Source organism: Mugil cephalus, chromosome 1 (assembly GCF_022458985.1).
Source record: "Mugil cephalus isolate CIBA_MC_2020 chromosome 1, CIBA_Mcephalus_1.1, whole genome shotgun sequence".
Taxonomy (NCBI): Eukaryota; Metazoa; Chordata; class Actinopteri; order Mugiliformes; family Mugilidae; genus Mugil; species Mugil cephalus.
The window spans coordinates 53192743-53210284 of record NC_061770.1 but is presented as its reverse complement, the minus strand read 5'-3'; the positions used below and the strand labels follow the sequence as shown (position 1 = coordinate 53210284).

The window sequence follows — 17542 nt, the reverse complement described above, 5'->3', positions numbered from 1 at the left end:
ATGCTTCAGGGGGGAAACCAGAAGCCTACTGTTTACCCTTCAGAAAGGTGTTGATGTAGCCCCTAAAAATGGAGTCGCTCTTTTGCTTGAAATGCCAGACTTCTGTTATCTGGGCTACACGGTATCCACTGTCTAGGGCTTTCGTGAATTCAGGCGTCGTCCAGGTACTGGATAGAGCTCTTTCTCCGTCACTATGCATGCACGAACCGGCTTGATGGTTGATCTCAGCACACACGCGGCAGAGAGTAAACACCAGTCTGCCTCGCTCAGTTTTATGCGGTAGAACAGGTAGAAATGGCTTCCGAGGGGGATACACGACAGCTTTAATCAGGCCGAAATACTCACGAGGATCTTTAAAACCCTGACGGATAATTTCGGGGTGGCCAAAGGGGTAGTGAAAGTGCGCGTTAACGTACGGATACAAGGATGTAACATCGACGTAACGAACCTGCTCGGTGTCACTTGTCGTGTACCTCAGACGGATGGGACAAGTTCTACCTCCAAACAGCGCATCACGAGGTTTTAAGGGCTGCGGTGCACTATACTGAAGGAGGAACTGTTTCACTCCGTCATGAGATTTTTTCATTCGGATCCAGTCATGCTCCCATATGAACTGTACCGAGACGTGTAGCTCCGATCGCAGGGTCAGCAGCTTGGCCTGCCAGGCTGAGTGGAGCTGCTCAAAGGGAGTCTGCAACAAACGATTCACTTCAGTAGGCGAGTAACACTTTGGACAGCCGTGAAAAAAACACCCGAGAAACTCCCATGCTTTTTTAACACCGTCAGTCTCTGCATAGCCGTCCACAAAGTTTTTTCTCTCCTCCGTTCAGAGCGTGTCGAATAGCGACGTTTTCGTTCTGCGAGACCCACTCTAACCACTGGATGCCAGAGTCGGAGTAGTTTTTGAATTGCCGGTTGTAGTTATCGGCGGGCGGTAGAGCCAGAGTGTTGAAATTTGTCTTAAAGACTTTCATGCAGGCGGAAGCGATTGTAATGCATGTAAAGGGGTCAACGCGTGTCTCTCGGATGAATTCTTCGCAAAACTTTAAGCATGATGCTGCCAGGATTTCAGTATCGAGATTGCAGTAAAGCACTGCCTCTTTTCTGAAATCAAATGTACAGCCAGCTTTGGTGGCGTACCAGGCATTGAACTTTTTCAGCGTGTCCGAAGGCATCCTGTCTACGCCGTAAGTGTCTGGGGGAGGGTAAGGGCCTACATAATTTAAGTGAACTGAACTGAAAAGGTGGGGGAAGAAACCTTTGCTTAGTTCCTGGTCGTGTGGAGCATTCACAGCATCGAGGCCCATGGCTGTGGGCATATCTGCTAGGCGCATGGTTAAGAAGGAAAGCGAGTCGATGTATGTTTGACGGAACGCCTCATCCACCATCTGCAACACCTTGCTGCCCTGCATGATTATACGGGGTGCCATACCTTGCTGAATTATATGATTGAGAAGCAGGTAACTGTCGAAACCCTTAGCGTTGTGAGCTATGAAGATGCAGCCTCTGTATTTCTGTTTTCTGAAGTGTTTAAAGAAGCTAGCTGCGCAACTAATGCCCCAGGAACCCCACTTCTTTCCAAGCATAGACTGTGTACTGATGTAAAATGGGATGTGTCTGCCTGTTTCATTTACAAATATTTCAAAATCATAAAACACTATGTGGTTCGAATAATCAGTCTCAACCTTCAAAGGAGTCATGTAACACAGATGATCCTCGCCCGGGTCCTTTACGGAACAGACCAGATATGTCTTAGCTCGACATTTGTGCTGGGTGCTGCCGCTGATGGCCGAGTAATACACCACTTTGCAGGTATTGCACTTTTTAATTGTACCGCAGTTGCTGGCGGCTGTACCGGAGGTGGGGCGATGACGAGGTATTTTATGTTTTAAATAACACGTGTCGGATCGACACGTCATATTACAATCGGGGCATTTAATCAGTTTAGTCTCAGTTTTTGTGCAGTCTGATGACAAGCATACAGAACAACGGCCCGGGCACTGATGCTGCCATAAGTTAGTAAAACCTGTGTGGCAGTAACCGTAGACGTACCGTGCACCTAGAAATGTTTTCAGGTTGGTGATACCATGGTAATGGTTCTGATGGAGGAAGAGATAGAGGGTTTTAGGATGCATTCCTTCAGATGTTTGGAATTTAGACAGGGCCCGCTCACCGTCTGCTCTGAAGAAGACGACGATTTTGCAATCTAAAACCTGTTCAAAATTGATAATAGCATTAAAAGTCACAGGCGTGTTGTCCGCTAACCCCGCATGATTCTGTAGCACTTTAGCGTGCTCAGTGGCCTGCCGCGTGGTTAATTCACGGTTTAAAAGCTGAGCGAGGTTAATGGCAAAGCAGAGCTGGTTGCCAGGATTGATGACAATGTTCAGGCAATGGGCTTTTTTCCTGCAGATTTCATCGTCAAAAATGGTTTGCAGTTTTCTTTTAACACCCCCTCTAGGACTACGTACCACCTGCACAAGTTAACTCCATCTCATCTTCCGGCATAATGGCCATGTTTGATTGCACAAGGCGGTCAAGAGCCTCTTGAACATGGTTTAGAGATAGACTGCCATTGTGTCTGACTATGACAGAGGTGCTGTTTGATCTTTCCCCCCTTAATTCTAGTTGCAGCACATCCACCTGTCTGGCATAGGATACAGCCCGTTCAACCGCTGCTTGGAGAGTCTCCATCACATTAAGATAAAACTCTGCGTAATTACTCACAGGATTGGGAAAGTTGAAATTTAGCATCTGTCTTATTTCAATGTTATTAAACCTGTCTCTGGAGACCCTCCCGGGGGATTCAGGATTTTGACCCGCACCCCTTTGAGCGGCTGCTGTTGCAGTTGGGAAGTACGAGGACGGACCGGGTAACGGATCGTTTATGGGTAAAAGGTTAGACGGGCGGGCACGGAATCTTCAGTTGGACGAACAGGGGGAACCTGGGTCGGCCGAGGTAATGGTACATTAGACGGACAAACGACGCGGGGTTGAGAGGGAGGAGGTAAGAGCTCCGGGAGTGGAGGACTGGACAAAGCTTCTCTTAAACGTTGAAGGGCTACATCAATACTTTCCAAATTTTGAAAATCAGAAGGTTCGTGGTGAGCCTGAGACTCGTTTGAAATCTCTAATTGTTGTTGTATTTCAACCAGTGGAGGTAAAGTTTGCGGGTGAGGGATATCTCTTAATACTTCAACCGTAGACTGTAAAGATAGCAGAGCTGACTGCGAGACCGAATTTTCCCCTTGATCATTCATCATTACAACACACACGACTCTACTTAGTCAAAGCTGAGGTCAATTCACAAACAGAAGTCAGTATTTTCCAAAAGGTTTTCACAACCTTCCCTCTCGATAGACCCCGACGTCCTGAAGCTGATCTCCTCGTATTCCTCCTGCCACTTCTTCTACTGGAATGCTTCAGTTTGGGTTTGGGCTGGAGTCTACAGAATAGATAAAGAAGTATTTATTTTATTTAGCTGATTAGCTATCATTTATTTTAAGTTTGTATAAAATTTGTACTTTATTCTTACCGTCAGTCACTGCTTTCTCTGGTGCTTCTGGTATGCTAATTTTGGATCCAGATGGTCCTCCGTCAGTGTCAGCTTCTTTAGCTATCAGAATCATGTTAAAATATCACAATGAGTGACATGGCTTACTTATAATCATTTAGTTTCTTAAAAAAAAAAATTCTTACTGTTAGCCGGTTGTCTGCCTTGCTTTTCTGGCATGTCGGGTATGACGAGTAGTGGGTAGACACCGTCTTCGCTGGTACAAGTAGCCTTGTCCACCTTGTGAGCGGGTTCTGGTCTGCACTCTACAAGATGGAGAGAGACGGGTTTAGATTTATTTTACTTATTTATTTAAAATTTATACTTTTTTTTTTCTTTTCTTCTTCTTCTTACCTTTAGCCGGAGGTGTCTCGGGCCTGTCTGTTGTATTGTATTGTATTGTATTAATCAGATTGAGATAGAAGTCCACTCTCGTTCTCGTAATCCAAAACGCTGTCTAGTATTGCATCGTCACCTGCTAAAGTATAATACAAGTCAATAGAATCTATCACATACATTCTGGGATACAGAGTCAAAGGAAAGTGGAAGAGTGTTAGTGCTTCTACCTTCAAACAGTCCGCTCCCTGGCCAGATTACGGTCTGAGAAGGATATACTAGAAACAGAAAACAATTTATTATTATAATACTTTAGTGAAACACGCACACGCACACACACACACGAATATATTCACACATGCAGTTTTTTTTTTTTTTTTTTTAAAGGAAAGTAACTAACCATTCTGAACTGATACAGATGGGGAGGATGGGACTACTTCAGGGGTGCCTACAAAAAAAAAATACAAGAGTAATTCTTGTAAATTTCTGTAAAATGTATAGCTTCATTTGAATGAAATAACTGCCTTACATAAGATGCCCTGGCTGTCCTCATCATATGCACGGCAAAAGAAGTACGCTTTCTCAGTGTCTGGAAGAAAGGCCCTGTGTTATCCTTATACCGCAACAATGAAACATGTATAAAATCATGTAAGTCTTAAAATGTTGCATACAAGAATCCATTTTTGATGCTTTCACGAAAAGATATCTTTATTCTGAAAAACAGGTTCGGAAAAACTATTTAGTGAGTAAAAGGAATCACCCGCTAATAAAGGTACAGAGATTACTTACCCTCCCCAGAAAAAAATAATTAGCTTCTTTGGAGACTCTCAGGCAGGACTGATGTGACGTCTTCAGCGGCAGGCCGTGATGAAATGCATGTATGACATCGACTGACCAGCGGTATTATACGCGACACCGCTGTTTCACCTAATAAAAATACTTTCACATACCCCCCGACTTCCTACCTCAGGGGTCGTGACACTGCTGTTTTTACCTGATGAAAATACTTTCACATAATCCCCGACTTCCTACCTCGGGGGTCGTGACACAGCTGTTTCACCTAATAAAAAGATTCTCACATAATCCTCGACTTCCTTCCTCGGGGGTCGTGACACCGCTGTTTCACCTAATAAAAATACTTTCACAAACCCCCCGACTTCCTACCTCGGGGGTCGTGACCCCGCTGACTCATCTTAAAAAGATTCTCACACAGACCCCGACTTCCTACCCCCAAGGAAAGTGAAATGCCACAACATCCAATCAACGTTGGTTACTCCCACCTTGAAAGTTGCTGACACACATTTGATCGGTCACGCCCACTTTGATCCATCAAAGTCAATCGATTAAAAAGTGACAGATGGTGTTGTTTTATGTTTTTTCACCTCACACTCATTATTCAGCTGTACTGCATGAGAACCCTCACCTCCCGTCATGAATAAGCTTGAATGATAGCAGTGAGGCCTTTATTTCAGGAGAAACAACATTTTCATGCTCCAGCAGAGGGGCGGCAGAAGGCGAGAAATTGATACGGAAAAGGTGCGCCTTTCTCGGCCTAACAGGCGCACGGTGGGGCCCCTGTGGTCTGGAGCAACCGGGTGCCTGAAACAGTCATTCTGAGCATAACAAGTCACTAGGAGGTGCTTTTCATCACATTTAGCACAATAAGTCACAAAATGAGCTCAGTTCCACTAGTCTGACACTTTGTGACACTCTGTGCAGAAAACAACTTCTCTCAGCGAGAGAAAGCGTTTCTTGCACAGATGGTAAAAATACTAACTGGCATCCAGCCCACACTCAATATTCAGCTGTACTGCATGAGAACAGTCACCTCCCACCATGAACAAGCCTGAATGATAGCAGGGAGGCCTTTATCGCAGGAGAAACAACATTTTCATGCTCCAGCAGAGGGGTGGCAGATGGCGAGAAATTGATCTGGAAAAGGTGCGCCTTTCTCGGCCTAACAGGCGCACGGTGGGGCCCCTGTGGTCTGGAGCAACCGCGTGCCTGAAACAGTCATTCTGAGCATAACAAGTCACTAGGAGGTGCTTTTCATCACATTCAGCACAATAAGTCACAAAATGAGCTCAGTTCCACTAGTCTGACACTTTGTGACACTCTGTGCAGAAAACGACTTATCTCAGCGAGAGAAAGCGTTTCTTGCACAGATGGTAAAAAAACTAACGGGCATCCAGCCCACACTCAATATTCAGCTGTACTGCATGAGAAAAGTCACCTCCCACCACGAATAAGCCTGAATGATAGCAGGGAGGCCTTTATTGCAGGAGAAACAACATTTTCATGTCTGTGCAGAAAACGACTTCTCTCAGCGAGAGAAAGCGTTTCTTGCACAGATGGTAAAAAAACTAACGGGCATCCAGCCCACACTCAATATTCAGCTGTACTGCATGAGAACAGTCACCTCCCACCATGAATAAGCCTGAATGATAGGAGGGAGGCCTTTATCGCAGGAGAAACAACATTTTCATGCTCCAGCAGAGGGGCGGCAGATGACGAGAAATTGATCCGGAAAAGGTGCGCCTTTCTCGGCCTAACAGGCGCACGGTGGGGCCCCTGTGTTCTGGAGCAACCGCGTGCCTGAAACAGTCATTCTGAGCATAACAAGTCACTAGGAGGTGCTTTTCATCACATTCAGCACAATAAGTCACAAAATGAGCTCAGTTCCACTAGTCTGACACTTTGTGACACTCTGTGCAGAAAACGACTTCTCTCAGCGAGAGAAAGCGTTTCTTGCACAGATGGTAAAAATACTAACGGGCATCCAGCCCACACTCAATATTCAGCTGTAATGCATGAGAACAGTCACCTCCCACCATGAATAAGCCTGAATGATAGCAGGGAGGCCTTTATTGCAGGAGAAACAACATTTTCATGTCTGTGCAGAAAACGACTTCTCTCAGCAAGAGAAAGCGTTTCTTGCACATATGGTAAAAAGAAGCCTCAGTCCGCTCCACCAGCATGTCCCTGGGGGGCTCCACACTTAAGCCCCACCGCCACTGCCCCTGCATAGCCACAGCCACAGCCACAGCAACTTTCCGCTGAACCTGACTCCCTATCGATCGGCCGGGGGTGACCCATGTTCAACTGATGTTCACATGGAACCCTTCTCCACTTCGGCCTTCTCGTTCTCGTTTGAATATTTGCTACTTCCACCAAAGATCTGCACCCGCAGCGGCTCCAGCTAATAAAGGTACAGAGATTACTTACCCTCCCCAGAAAAAAATAATTAGCTTCTTTGGAGACTCTCAGGCAGGACTGATGTGACGTCTTCAGTGGCAGGCCGTGATGAAATGCGTGTATGACATCGACTGACCAGCGGTATTATACGCGACACCGCTGTTTCACCTAATAAAAATACTTTCACATACCCCCCGACTTCCTACCTCAGGGGTCGTGACACTGCTGTTTTTACCTGATGAAAATACTTTCACATAATCCCCGACTCCACCTGGGCTCGCGCCCTATGTGCTCACCGCAGTGGCCCTCCTACTTGTCGCGGCCTAGCCCTCACAGCTCCCGTTGCCAGCGACGGCCGGGTATGGGCCCGACGCTCCAGCGCCATCCATTTTCAGGGCTAGTTGATTCGTCAGGTGAGTTGTTACACAATCCTTAGTGGATTCCAACTTCCATGGCCACCGCCTGCTGTCTATATCAACCAACACCTTTTCTGGGGTCTGATGAGCATCTGCATCAGGCGCCTTAACCCGGCGTTCGGTTCATCCCGCAGCACGAATTCTGCTTACCAAATTTTGCCCACTAGGCGGCTCGCATTCCACGCTGGGCTCCAAGCCAGCGAGCCGGGCTTCTTACCCATTTAAAGTTTGAGAATAGGTTGAGATCGTTTCGGCCCCAAGGCCTCTAATCATTCGCTTTACCAGATAAAACCGCGAGACTCTGAGCGCCAGCTATCCTGAGGGAAACTTCGGAGGGAACCAGCTACTAGATGGTTCGATTAGTCTTTCGCCCCTATACCCAGGTTGGACGACCGATTTGCACGTCAGGACCGCTACGGGCCTCCACCAGAGTTTCCTCTGGCTTCGCCCTGCCCAGGCATATTTCACCATCTTTCGGGTCCTATCACACGCGCTCAAGCTCCCTCTGACTCGCGCTTGCGTTAGACACCTTGGTCCGTGTTTCAAGACGGGTCAGGTTGGTTGCCGACATCGCCGCTGACCCTTTGCGCCCGTTGTACGTGGGCTGGTCCCCGACCTGGCAGCGCGACGCGGTCGGGGCGCACTGAGGACAGTCCGCTGCCGGTCGGCAGTAGCGCTGGGAGCGAGGGGACCCTCGCGGGTAGAGAGGGTACCCTGTCCCTCCCCGCGGGTAGAGAGGGCGCAGTGAGCACTGATTCCATGACCCCAGGGGAAGCGGCAAGTTGGGCTGCGAGGGGTCGCTGTAAAGCTCGCGGCCGGAGCCAGCGAGCCACCTTCGCCCTGAGCACTTCCAAGCCAACCCAGAGCCGGTCGCGGCGCACCACTGCGGAGGAAATGCGCCCGACGGGGGCCGGCCGGCGCCTGGGAGAGGTCCCGCTGAGGGGATCCTCCCGCACCGTGCCGCCTGAACCCTGACCCGCCAAGTTGAATCCCCCGGGCAGACTGTTTCACGCCCTCTTGAACTCTCTCTTCAAAGTTCTTTTCAACTTTTCCTTAAGGTACTTGTCTACTATCGGTCTCGTGCCGGTATTTAGCCTTAAATGGAGTTTACCACACACTTTGGACTGCATTCACAAACAACCCGACTCCGAGAAGACCTGACCCCGGTGCGACGGGGGCCTTTACCGGCCTCGCACCGTCCACGGGCTGACTGGCCGCCCCCCGGGAGACACCGGGCTAGCGGTCTTCTCTACGCTACATTTCCCGCGCCCACCAGTTGGACGGGGATTCGCCGCTACTGAGGGAATCCTTGTTAGTTTCTTTTCCTCCGCTTAGTAATATGCTTAAATTCAGCGGGTCGTCTGATCTGAGGTCGTAGTCAAAGCGTGTTGGTTCGCGTGGCTCCGTGCAACTCGGGAGGCTCACAATCTGATGGAGGAGGCTTTTCCCCTTTCGATCCCTCGGGCGCACACTCTGGGAACCCTGACGCAGACTCCCGACGGTGAAACGCGACGCGGGGCGGGGGAGGCGCGGTCAGCAGCGGAGACGTGCGTCGTCCACTGGCAGCCGCGCCACCCGCCCTCGCGCACGGATCCACGAACGGGGGAAGGAGCTCCACCTAGGTCCCCGAGTCTGGAGCCCTAGGGGAAGGGAGCACAGAGAAAAGGGAGCCGCCGCGCCAGTCGGGGAAAGGGTGTCCCGTAGCCGAGGGAGGGGGAGGACAAAAACCGCCTGCACTTAGGGGCACAAAGGCCGGCCGGAGCCGCCTACGAAAAGCCCCCGGCCGTGGGAGGCCGAGGCTTCCCGATTGATGGCAAAGTGACCCTCAGACAGGCGTAACCCCGGGAGGAACCCGGGCCGCAAGGTGCGTTTGAAGTGTCGATGATGAATGTGTCCTGCACATTAGTTCTCGCAGCTAGCTGCGATCTTCATCGACGCACGAACCGAGTGATCCACCGCTAAGAGTAGTCATTGGTTTTGTTTTACTGGTTTATAATCTTTTGTCAGGCTTTTACCAAAGAAGGTTGGTTTGCAGTCACAAAGTGTCAGACTAGTGGAACTAAGCTCATTTTGTGACTTATTGTGCTGAATGTGATGAAAAGCACCTCCTAGTGACTTGTTATGCTCAGAATGACTGCTTCAGGCACCCGGTTGCTCCAGATCACAGGGGCCCCACCGTGTGCCTGTTAGGCCGAGAAAGGCGCGCCTTTTTTTTCCAGATCAATTTCTCGCCATCTGCCGCCCATCTGCTGGAGCATCAAAATGTTGTTTCTCCTGCAATAAAGGCCTCACTGCTATCATTCAAGTTTAATTATGATGGGAGGTGACTGTTCTCCTGCAGTACTGCTAAATAATGAGTGTGAGGTGGATGCCTGTTAGTATTTTTACCATCTGTGCAAGAAACGCTTTCTCTCGCTGAGAGAAGTTGTTTTCTGCACAGAGTGTCACAAAGTGTCAGACTAGTGGAACTGAGCTCATTTTGTGACTTATTGTGCTGAATGTGACGAAAAGCACTTCATAGTGACTTGTTATGCTCAGAATACCTGTTTCAGGCACTCGGTTGCTCCAGACCACAGGGGCCCCACCGTGCGCCTGCTAGGCCGAGAAAGGCGCACCTTTTCCGGATCAATTTCTCGCCATCTGCCGCCCCTCTGCTGGAGCATGAAAATGTTGTTTCGCCTGCAATGAAGGCCTCACTGCTATCATTCAAGCTTATTCATGATGTGAGGTGACGGTTATCGTGCAGTACAGCTGAATAATGAGTGCGAGGTGGATGCCTGTTAGTATTTTTACCATATGTGCAAGAAACGCTTTCTCTTGCTGAGAGAAGTCGTTTTCTGCACAGACATGAAAATGTTGTTTCTCCTGCAATAAAGGCCTCCCTGCTATCATACAGGCTTATTCATGGTGGGAGGTGACTGTTCTCATGCAGTACAGCTGAATATTGAGTGTGGGCTGGATGCCCGTTAGTTTTTTTTACCATCTGTGCAAGAAACGCTTTCTCTCGCTGAGATAAGTAGTAATGATAATGTTGTTTCTCCTGCAATTAAGGCCTCACTGCTATCAGTGCTACTGCGAAATAGATTTAGTTCCCTTTGTTCATACACCATTTGAATCAAGCACACTAACGTTTTTTTCTAGGTGCTTCAGTGGGAAACGAACACTTAGGACAGAACAACTTTATTAATGGATAAATTATTTACTCACGAGAAGCAGCCCATCACGCCAACTGTACCAAATGTGCTCATATTAGGTGTTTTAATGGCATCATTTTATTTAAAAAGGCTGTAGGCTATATTAGATTTGATGTAATATAACACTTTACAACAATAATTTGATCTTTTCAATACATGAGAACATGAGAAAAAATTAGACCAAGCTGAACAAGAACAGCTACAATTTCCCATTCTCCATATTTTTATTCAATTGTAGCAGTAAGCCACTATTACAGCAATATTCAAAAATGAATTCAATTAAAATGACTGGATCTGAAACAATGAAAAAAAAACAAAAACAAAATTCAACTGAACTGGTAATGAAAGAAAAAAGTAAAAAAAAAAAAAACAAATAGTAGAGTTACCAATTTACATACAAGTCACCATACATCCACAATACTGATTAGAAACTTGGTGAAACATCACTTGAAATGTATCCATACTCTATACCAGGGGTCGGCAACCCTCAACACTCAAAGAGCCATTTGGAAAGAAAACACTGGGAGCCACAAAACCCCTTTGACATCTAAAATGAAGATAACACTGCATATATCGTTTTCACCTCTATGCTAGGCCCATAGTGTGTTGCATTTATGAAATGAAATAACTGCTACAGAGAAAACCAAACTGCATTATGCATACATAGCGGGGATTTATCCATGGTTGGCAAGGTGCAAGAAGATCCAGCATTTCCAACACCACAGCAGTCACACGAGTCCCACTATAGATGACACCGTTGCTTTGGGACAGACAAGCTTGCAAGATCTCAACATAACACACTACAAAGAAAATACACACCAGACTGACTTTACATGGGAACTAAATGAACAACATATTGTTGTTGGGGGAACTATTGCTACTGCTGGATACAAAAGTGTTTTTTTTCTGTACATTGTGATAAAGTATCCTGTGTTCATCCCATGATCCCATCCCATCATTAGTTGTGCGTCATTTGCTACTGAATCAGAATCTAGAGCAGCTAGACCCAACTGATGATACTGATTTCTAAGCACACTGTCAATTTACTGTTGCTGATTGTACTATATTACACTAAGTTACAGGTAGATTATGTTATTTTTCAGCCCTTTTAAGCCAAAAGAGTAACTGTGTGCAATAGATGCATGTAGTCACCAGAGAGGGGCATCTCATCAGACTGTGTTACTGGACTTGTACTGGTACTGGCTCTGCTCAACTGTTGGTTGCTCTGGCTGCTTGGAGGACTGTCCAAGACATGTTGTTGGCCTTATTAAAGGACAGATAGTAGTAATGTTTAAACACAGACATCACATAGCTCAATCTGGGTATATTATTACCTAACATAATTATATCCTCAGTAGCCATTGATATATTTTCAAACTGTTCCTTTCTCAATATAATGCAGTACACCACCATTAAGACCCACTATGAAATCAATGATGAACAAGGTATAGTGGGTAGTCATCACATTTTTCAAAACATCAACAAAAATGTAGAGAAGATTCTTTGAAGTATAATTCATAGTAGAACTGCTGTATTGGACTGCATTGATTAGAACAGGTGGACCTAACAAGTACATTTTGACTATGCACATTTTTTAATGTGAAAGTTTATTCTGTACAAATTGAAACACATACTTTTTGAGCAGTGACAGACGTTTCCTGGCTTCAACTGGTCTGAGGGCAGAAAGGAGGTCACTCTCCTCCAGGTAGCTCAGGTCCTCAATTCCTACACATTGCAGATGCTCCAGCAAAGGCTCAGGGTCTCTCAGTTTAGGCACTGATTTGATGAAAGACAGAAGCGGACTCTCTGCATCCATGACTAGGAGGACTAGAAGGAATGAAAAATACTGTTACTGTCAGATTTTAATCTTTCAAAATCCAGATGACTTGGAGTCAACAGTGCTATGCTTAAGTGAAATTACTCTTGTCCCACAAAGCTTGTACACATGCAAATGGTAATAATCTAGTTTCTGCTCAGGCTTCCAACATTTCATGCTTGTTTCACTTCATACAATGTAAATGCTGGCATATAGGACACATCATGAGGTGTAACAATAAATTATACATGCTGGTCCTGCATCACAAGCCTGAGCTCAATCTGTCTGAATTCAAGTGCCTCACCTTGGTTTAAACACAGAAAGACCCTTTTTGTACCGAGTGCCTTTCCACTGTACCTCGGAAGCTCAACATTGGATTCTTTGACTAAGGTTTCTCCTACTGCGGAGCGCACCGCTTCACTGTACAGTTCAGCATGGAAAGGAGTGGAGTTCTTAACCACCAGTTTATGCCATGAAATCAACTCTCACCACTTATCTGCAGAGAGAAAGAAAAAAAAATTATGAATCATGAAATTTGCCAAAATCAAAATAAATGCTGTTGGTTGTGAAATAGTCGACCTAAACTGTGTTAGCAGATCTCCACTCAATAAACTAGAAGATGATGGTTTGCTTATCCTTTCCATATTTTTCAGTATTGTTTTGAATTTCATGTTGACCACTTGTGTTGCACCAAAATTAAAATTTGAAAAACCTTGAAAAAGGCAGAGTAGGTCGCTCCTCCTATATTTGTGAGAGGCAAGAGGAAAATGAAAATATTAGTTTTAAGAAAGGGTAACTGGTTGAAATAAACCATTACCAAATGTCAGTATCATTTATAAAACATTTGTTCTCTCTTCTTTTAAAGAAAATATACTTAAAATGTCTCACTAGCGGCACCTGCAAGTGGAGGAGTAGGAGCAGTCTGCGTAAAAAGGAGACTTTGACATTTTGACACGTTACATTAAATCCAGCTTCCTATCCTAGCCAGAAAACATGCCATTTCAAGTCACGCAGTCAAGGTTACGGCCAAAAACCTAGTGAAAATGTAGAAGAGGGTTGACAATCAATTATTGTTCACTGTGGCAGCTCTAAACAAATGCTATTCCTCTTTCTCTCCGCCTGTGTCAGTCAGTTCACAAAAGTAAACGTAATGACTGACTGTTACATGCTAAGCTAACGTTAGTGTAAATAAAATAAAAAGTGGTTGGTCTGGCTGACTACTAACACTCATAGATATATATCTATGACTAACACTGGCAGACGCCGCCGCCGACCATACTTTTGTCATCATAGTTAGCTAACATTTCAATTGACGACATGCTAGCGGATTGGTTTTGTCGACGGAGTAAAGTCAGAGGCATGGTGGTAAATAAAGCTAATACTACTCAGCTTCAGTTTGATACTTGCCTTCTGCCTTCATCCTTCCTCCAGCCTCGACATTAGCTGCAGTTTGCGGCAAGTTTCTGTGACCAAACAGGAACAGCCTGGTTGACCTTGTTAAGCGTAACGTCAAAGACGGATGTTCAGTGTCCCAACAGCCAATGGCATGTCTTCTTCTTCTTCTTCTCCTCCAACCGTTTGTTGACCAATCCGAATGGCTTTTCAAAGCACGCGCTTCAATGACATGTCGTCTTCACGTTTTTGTCTTTTGTGTTTGTGCAGAGAGACGTTGCAGCAGTAAAATGTCTCCTGATTATACGTGTTTTGTTCAGACATGCTGTGAAATAATTCAAGACGTTGTGATTTACATTGGATTGTGTATATATATATACACACACAATAGCTTACAGTGTTAAATGTTTTTAGTGAGTGATGGGGGGGGGGGGGGGGGGGTTGCTGCTCGGAGAAGCAGTAGAGACAGTAGAGAGGCCAACAGAGGTGTGGAGGTTGGAGTTGAACCTATTGAAGAACAAGTTCAGCTCGTTAGCACGTTGTTCATCCCGCTCCGCTGCTCCCCCACCTCGCCTCTGGAAGCCGGTGATCTCTCTCATCCCTCTCCAGACGTCCCTGGTGTTGTTTTCTTCCAGTTTGTGCTCCAGTTTCCTCCTGTAGTTCTCCCTGATCCCCCCCCCCAAAAAAAAAAATGTTTTACATGCACATATCTGGGGTCTCTGTAAAGCTAAGATCATGACCTTTATTTTAAAATCCCACCATGCTGGACTGGTATAAGCAGCTTAAGAAGAGAACATTTTTTTTCTTTTTTTTTTTCATTTCTCTGCATAGTTGAACACCACAGGGTGTCAACATTATATAGTTATATTCTTGCAGCTGAAAGCTTTATTACCTCAGTGCGTGAGTGTGACCATCACCAGCCCTCCCTGAGAACTGTCCTGTTGATCTTTATTGAGTGTAGTGACCTTGTGTGGCAGAGAGGACAGTGCTACACCTCAGTGAATAGAGGGGGAGAACAAAGGACAGAAAAGATGTAGAAGGATGGACTGTGGAGGAGAGGCATGTGGTGCTAGTAGGAACTAGTGGAGTGTAGGGTTCTGTGCTTCCCAAGTCACCTTACTCAAGTATGACTGGGTACAGGGGGGTGTTGTGTAAATCTCTGGAGAGATTAGAGAGTCCAGGGGGTAAGGGGGTCCCAATAGAGGAGAAAAGTCTGCCATAGGGCACGTAGTGATAGAGTGAAAACAATAATCCAGCCCTTAATAGCCGGGAATCATCAATTCTTCTTGATGTGATCCAGCACGGGCTGGCAGGTGACAACACACATGCATGTGGGCATTCCCTAAATATGAGTGAGACCATTACCAGGGCCCAGAGTCAGGTCAGAAGCCCCAGCGCCCGAGAACCTCCATGGGGCGCATGGGTGACAGGACCAGAGAACCACCCTAGCCACGGGGCAAGCCACACCCCAGCGCAGATGGCGAGCGACGACCAACACCCCCAGACCGACCAAGCGAGCACAAGCTGGTGCAGGCCAGAGCAGCCCCCAATACCCCCTACACCCCCCAGCCACCGCAGCCCGTCCACCCACCGCCGCCAACGCCAACAGTGTCCTTGTTACTGTGCTTCCTCAGTCCCTGATGAGGAAGCAAGTCCCTACACCGTGACCCTGTGACCCTGGATGTGGTGTGGTGCATTAAGACAGGGGGCAAACAGGAGGGTCCGGTGGGTCAGAGGACTGCAGCACACTACTGTCCTGCAGCCTGCCCTGACCCTGACCGATCCTGGGTGGACCCCTAAGGTGAGGTGCATTAAAAACTTGGGATGGGTGTGTGTGGTGTACCTAGCCTTGGTTGTAATGAGCAACATAGTGTATGGTGGAGTGTGAGGTGAGTGCAATTTAGGAGGCAGGCAAGTGAGGGCCAAGTCCCCGGCAGCAGGGCCGAGGCACAACAGCAGCCCATGGGACCCACAGACTGGGCGAGGGCCCCCAGGACTCAGGAAGTCCCCCGACCAGACCCCGCCCCCAGCCCAGCACAGCAACCAGGATACGACAGACCCCCAGGAAACCCTGAAGAACCAACACCGACCAGCCGAGCAATGGCATCGCCTGCCCCCCAGCGCGACAGAGCGACCGGACACACCCAGGGTGGTATTCGGGCAGCCCCCCGCACCCTCAGGCTCTGACCCCAAGGCGCCAGGCGTGGCCCCGACTGCCCCCAGACCCCCCGGGCCCCCCAGACCCCAGGAAGGCCCCCCCGACCAGCGAGGGCCCAGCCACCAGCGGAAGGGAGGATGGGCCGGAGGAGGAGCCGGGCGAAGGGAGGAGGGCGCCGCAGAGGGGAGGGAGCTGAGGGGACAGGGAGCCCGCCAGCCCAGACCGCCAAGGCCCACCAGGAGATCCAGGGAGAGTCTGCCACCGATACACCACGACCCCAGGAAAGTGAGCAAGCGCCGAAGCCACAGGGAACCCCAGGCAAGTCTCCAGCGCCACCCCACGTGGGGGAGAGGGAGGCCAGCTGGGTAAACCGCTCAGGGCCGGAAGTCAACCCAGGGGTGAGAAGGAGTAGGGCACCCCTAATGCATGCTCAAGGTGTTGTGGTCAGGGGATCCTCCTTAGTGAACCTGGATGAAGAGGGCAATAAAATCTTTTCCATAACGACAGTCATCACTGTAAGAGAAATATTATTATAGCATTACAGTAAGTGTTACAGAAGTGGCAAAAGCTAGCAGGAAAAGTCAAGATGTAAATTAAGGTTGAGGGAGTCGCAGAATACAGACCATTTTTTGGCAAACAGAGTCAACTGATTTTTTCGGGTAGCAGATATTTTCTCCAATGATATATAATCGAAAAGAAGGTTCAACCACTGGGAAATGTTTAGTGACTGTTTGTTCTTCCAGTTCATTAGGATTGTTTTCTTGGCGATGGTGAGAGCTACAAGGACAGATTGTGATAGATGGTGAGGAAGACTGATTGTTTCCAGGTCACCAATGAGGCACAAGTTAGGGGTTAATGGGATTCTGCAGTCCAAAATTAAGGCGAGTTTCTGTGTTACAAGTGACCAGAAGTGCTGTACCGGAGAACAGAGCCAGAGAGTGTGGAAATAAGAATCTGAATAGTTTTGGGTGCATTGCGTACATTTGTCGGATTGGGAGAAACCCATTCTATACATCTTGTATTGAGTTGTGTGTGATCTGTGGAGTATTTTAAACTGGATCAGCTGTAAATTCGAGTTTTTTGTCATTTTAAATATATTTTGGTAGATCTGAGTCCAGAAATCAAAGTCTGTAGACAGGGAAAGATCGGCTTCCCATTTTGATATTGGTACATGTATTAAATGTGTGGTTGATAGCAGCTTATATATTAAAGAGAGGGTTTTCTTCTTTTTCGGTGTGAGTTTTTTTAATGTTGGTGACGAATTGTGGTGGCTGTATGCAGTTCTGGAGCACTGGGATTTTCTTTCTGATTGTCTTGGTCACCTGTAGGTATTGAAGGAAGTTTCCATTTCTTATTTCAAACGTAACAAATAAATCTGCGTGATTCATAAGTAAGTTCCCCTGGAAGAGGTGATGGAGGTGGGTTATTCCTTTATGCTTCCAAGTGCTGAGGTGAAGCGGGACTTTGTTATTCACAAAGTCA

At 47.1% G+C, this 17542-nt stretch overlaps 2 long non-coding RNA genes and 1 other non-coding gene across 3 annotated transcripts in view; all 3 read right to left on the bottom strand.

The window, feature by feature from the left end:
* Positions 1–1319: 1319 nt before the first annotated feature.
* On the bottom strand, positions 1320–4161 carry LOC125023549. Its single transcript, XR_007114640.1, has 3 exons — positions 3700–4161; positions 3536–3616; positions 1320–3445 (listed from the first exon to the last, which is right to left on the bottom strand). It is a non-coding gene; the product is annotated as an uncharacterized LOC125023549 (long non-coding RNA).
* A 3632-nt stretch (positions 4162–7793) lies between these two features.
* Positions 7794–17542, bottom strand: part of LOC125023396 — a 16535-nt gene continuing 6786 nt past the window's right edge. Inside the window, exons 2-3 of the long non-coding RNA XR_007114595.1 lie at positions 15424–15426; positions 7794–8003 (exon numbers count right to left, since the gene is read on the bottom strand). This is a non-coding gene — a long non-coding RNA (uncharacterized LOC125023396). The remainder of the gene's footprint in view (positions 8004–15423; positions 15427–17542) is intronic.
* Positions 9320–9467, bottom strand: LOC124999132. Its single transcript, XR_007111153.1, has one exon. It is a non-coding gene; the product is annotated as a 5.8S ribosomal RNA (ribosomal RNA).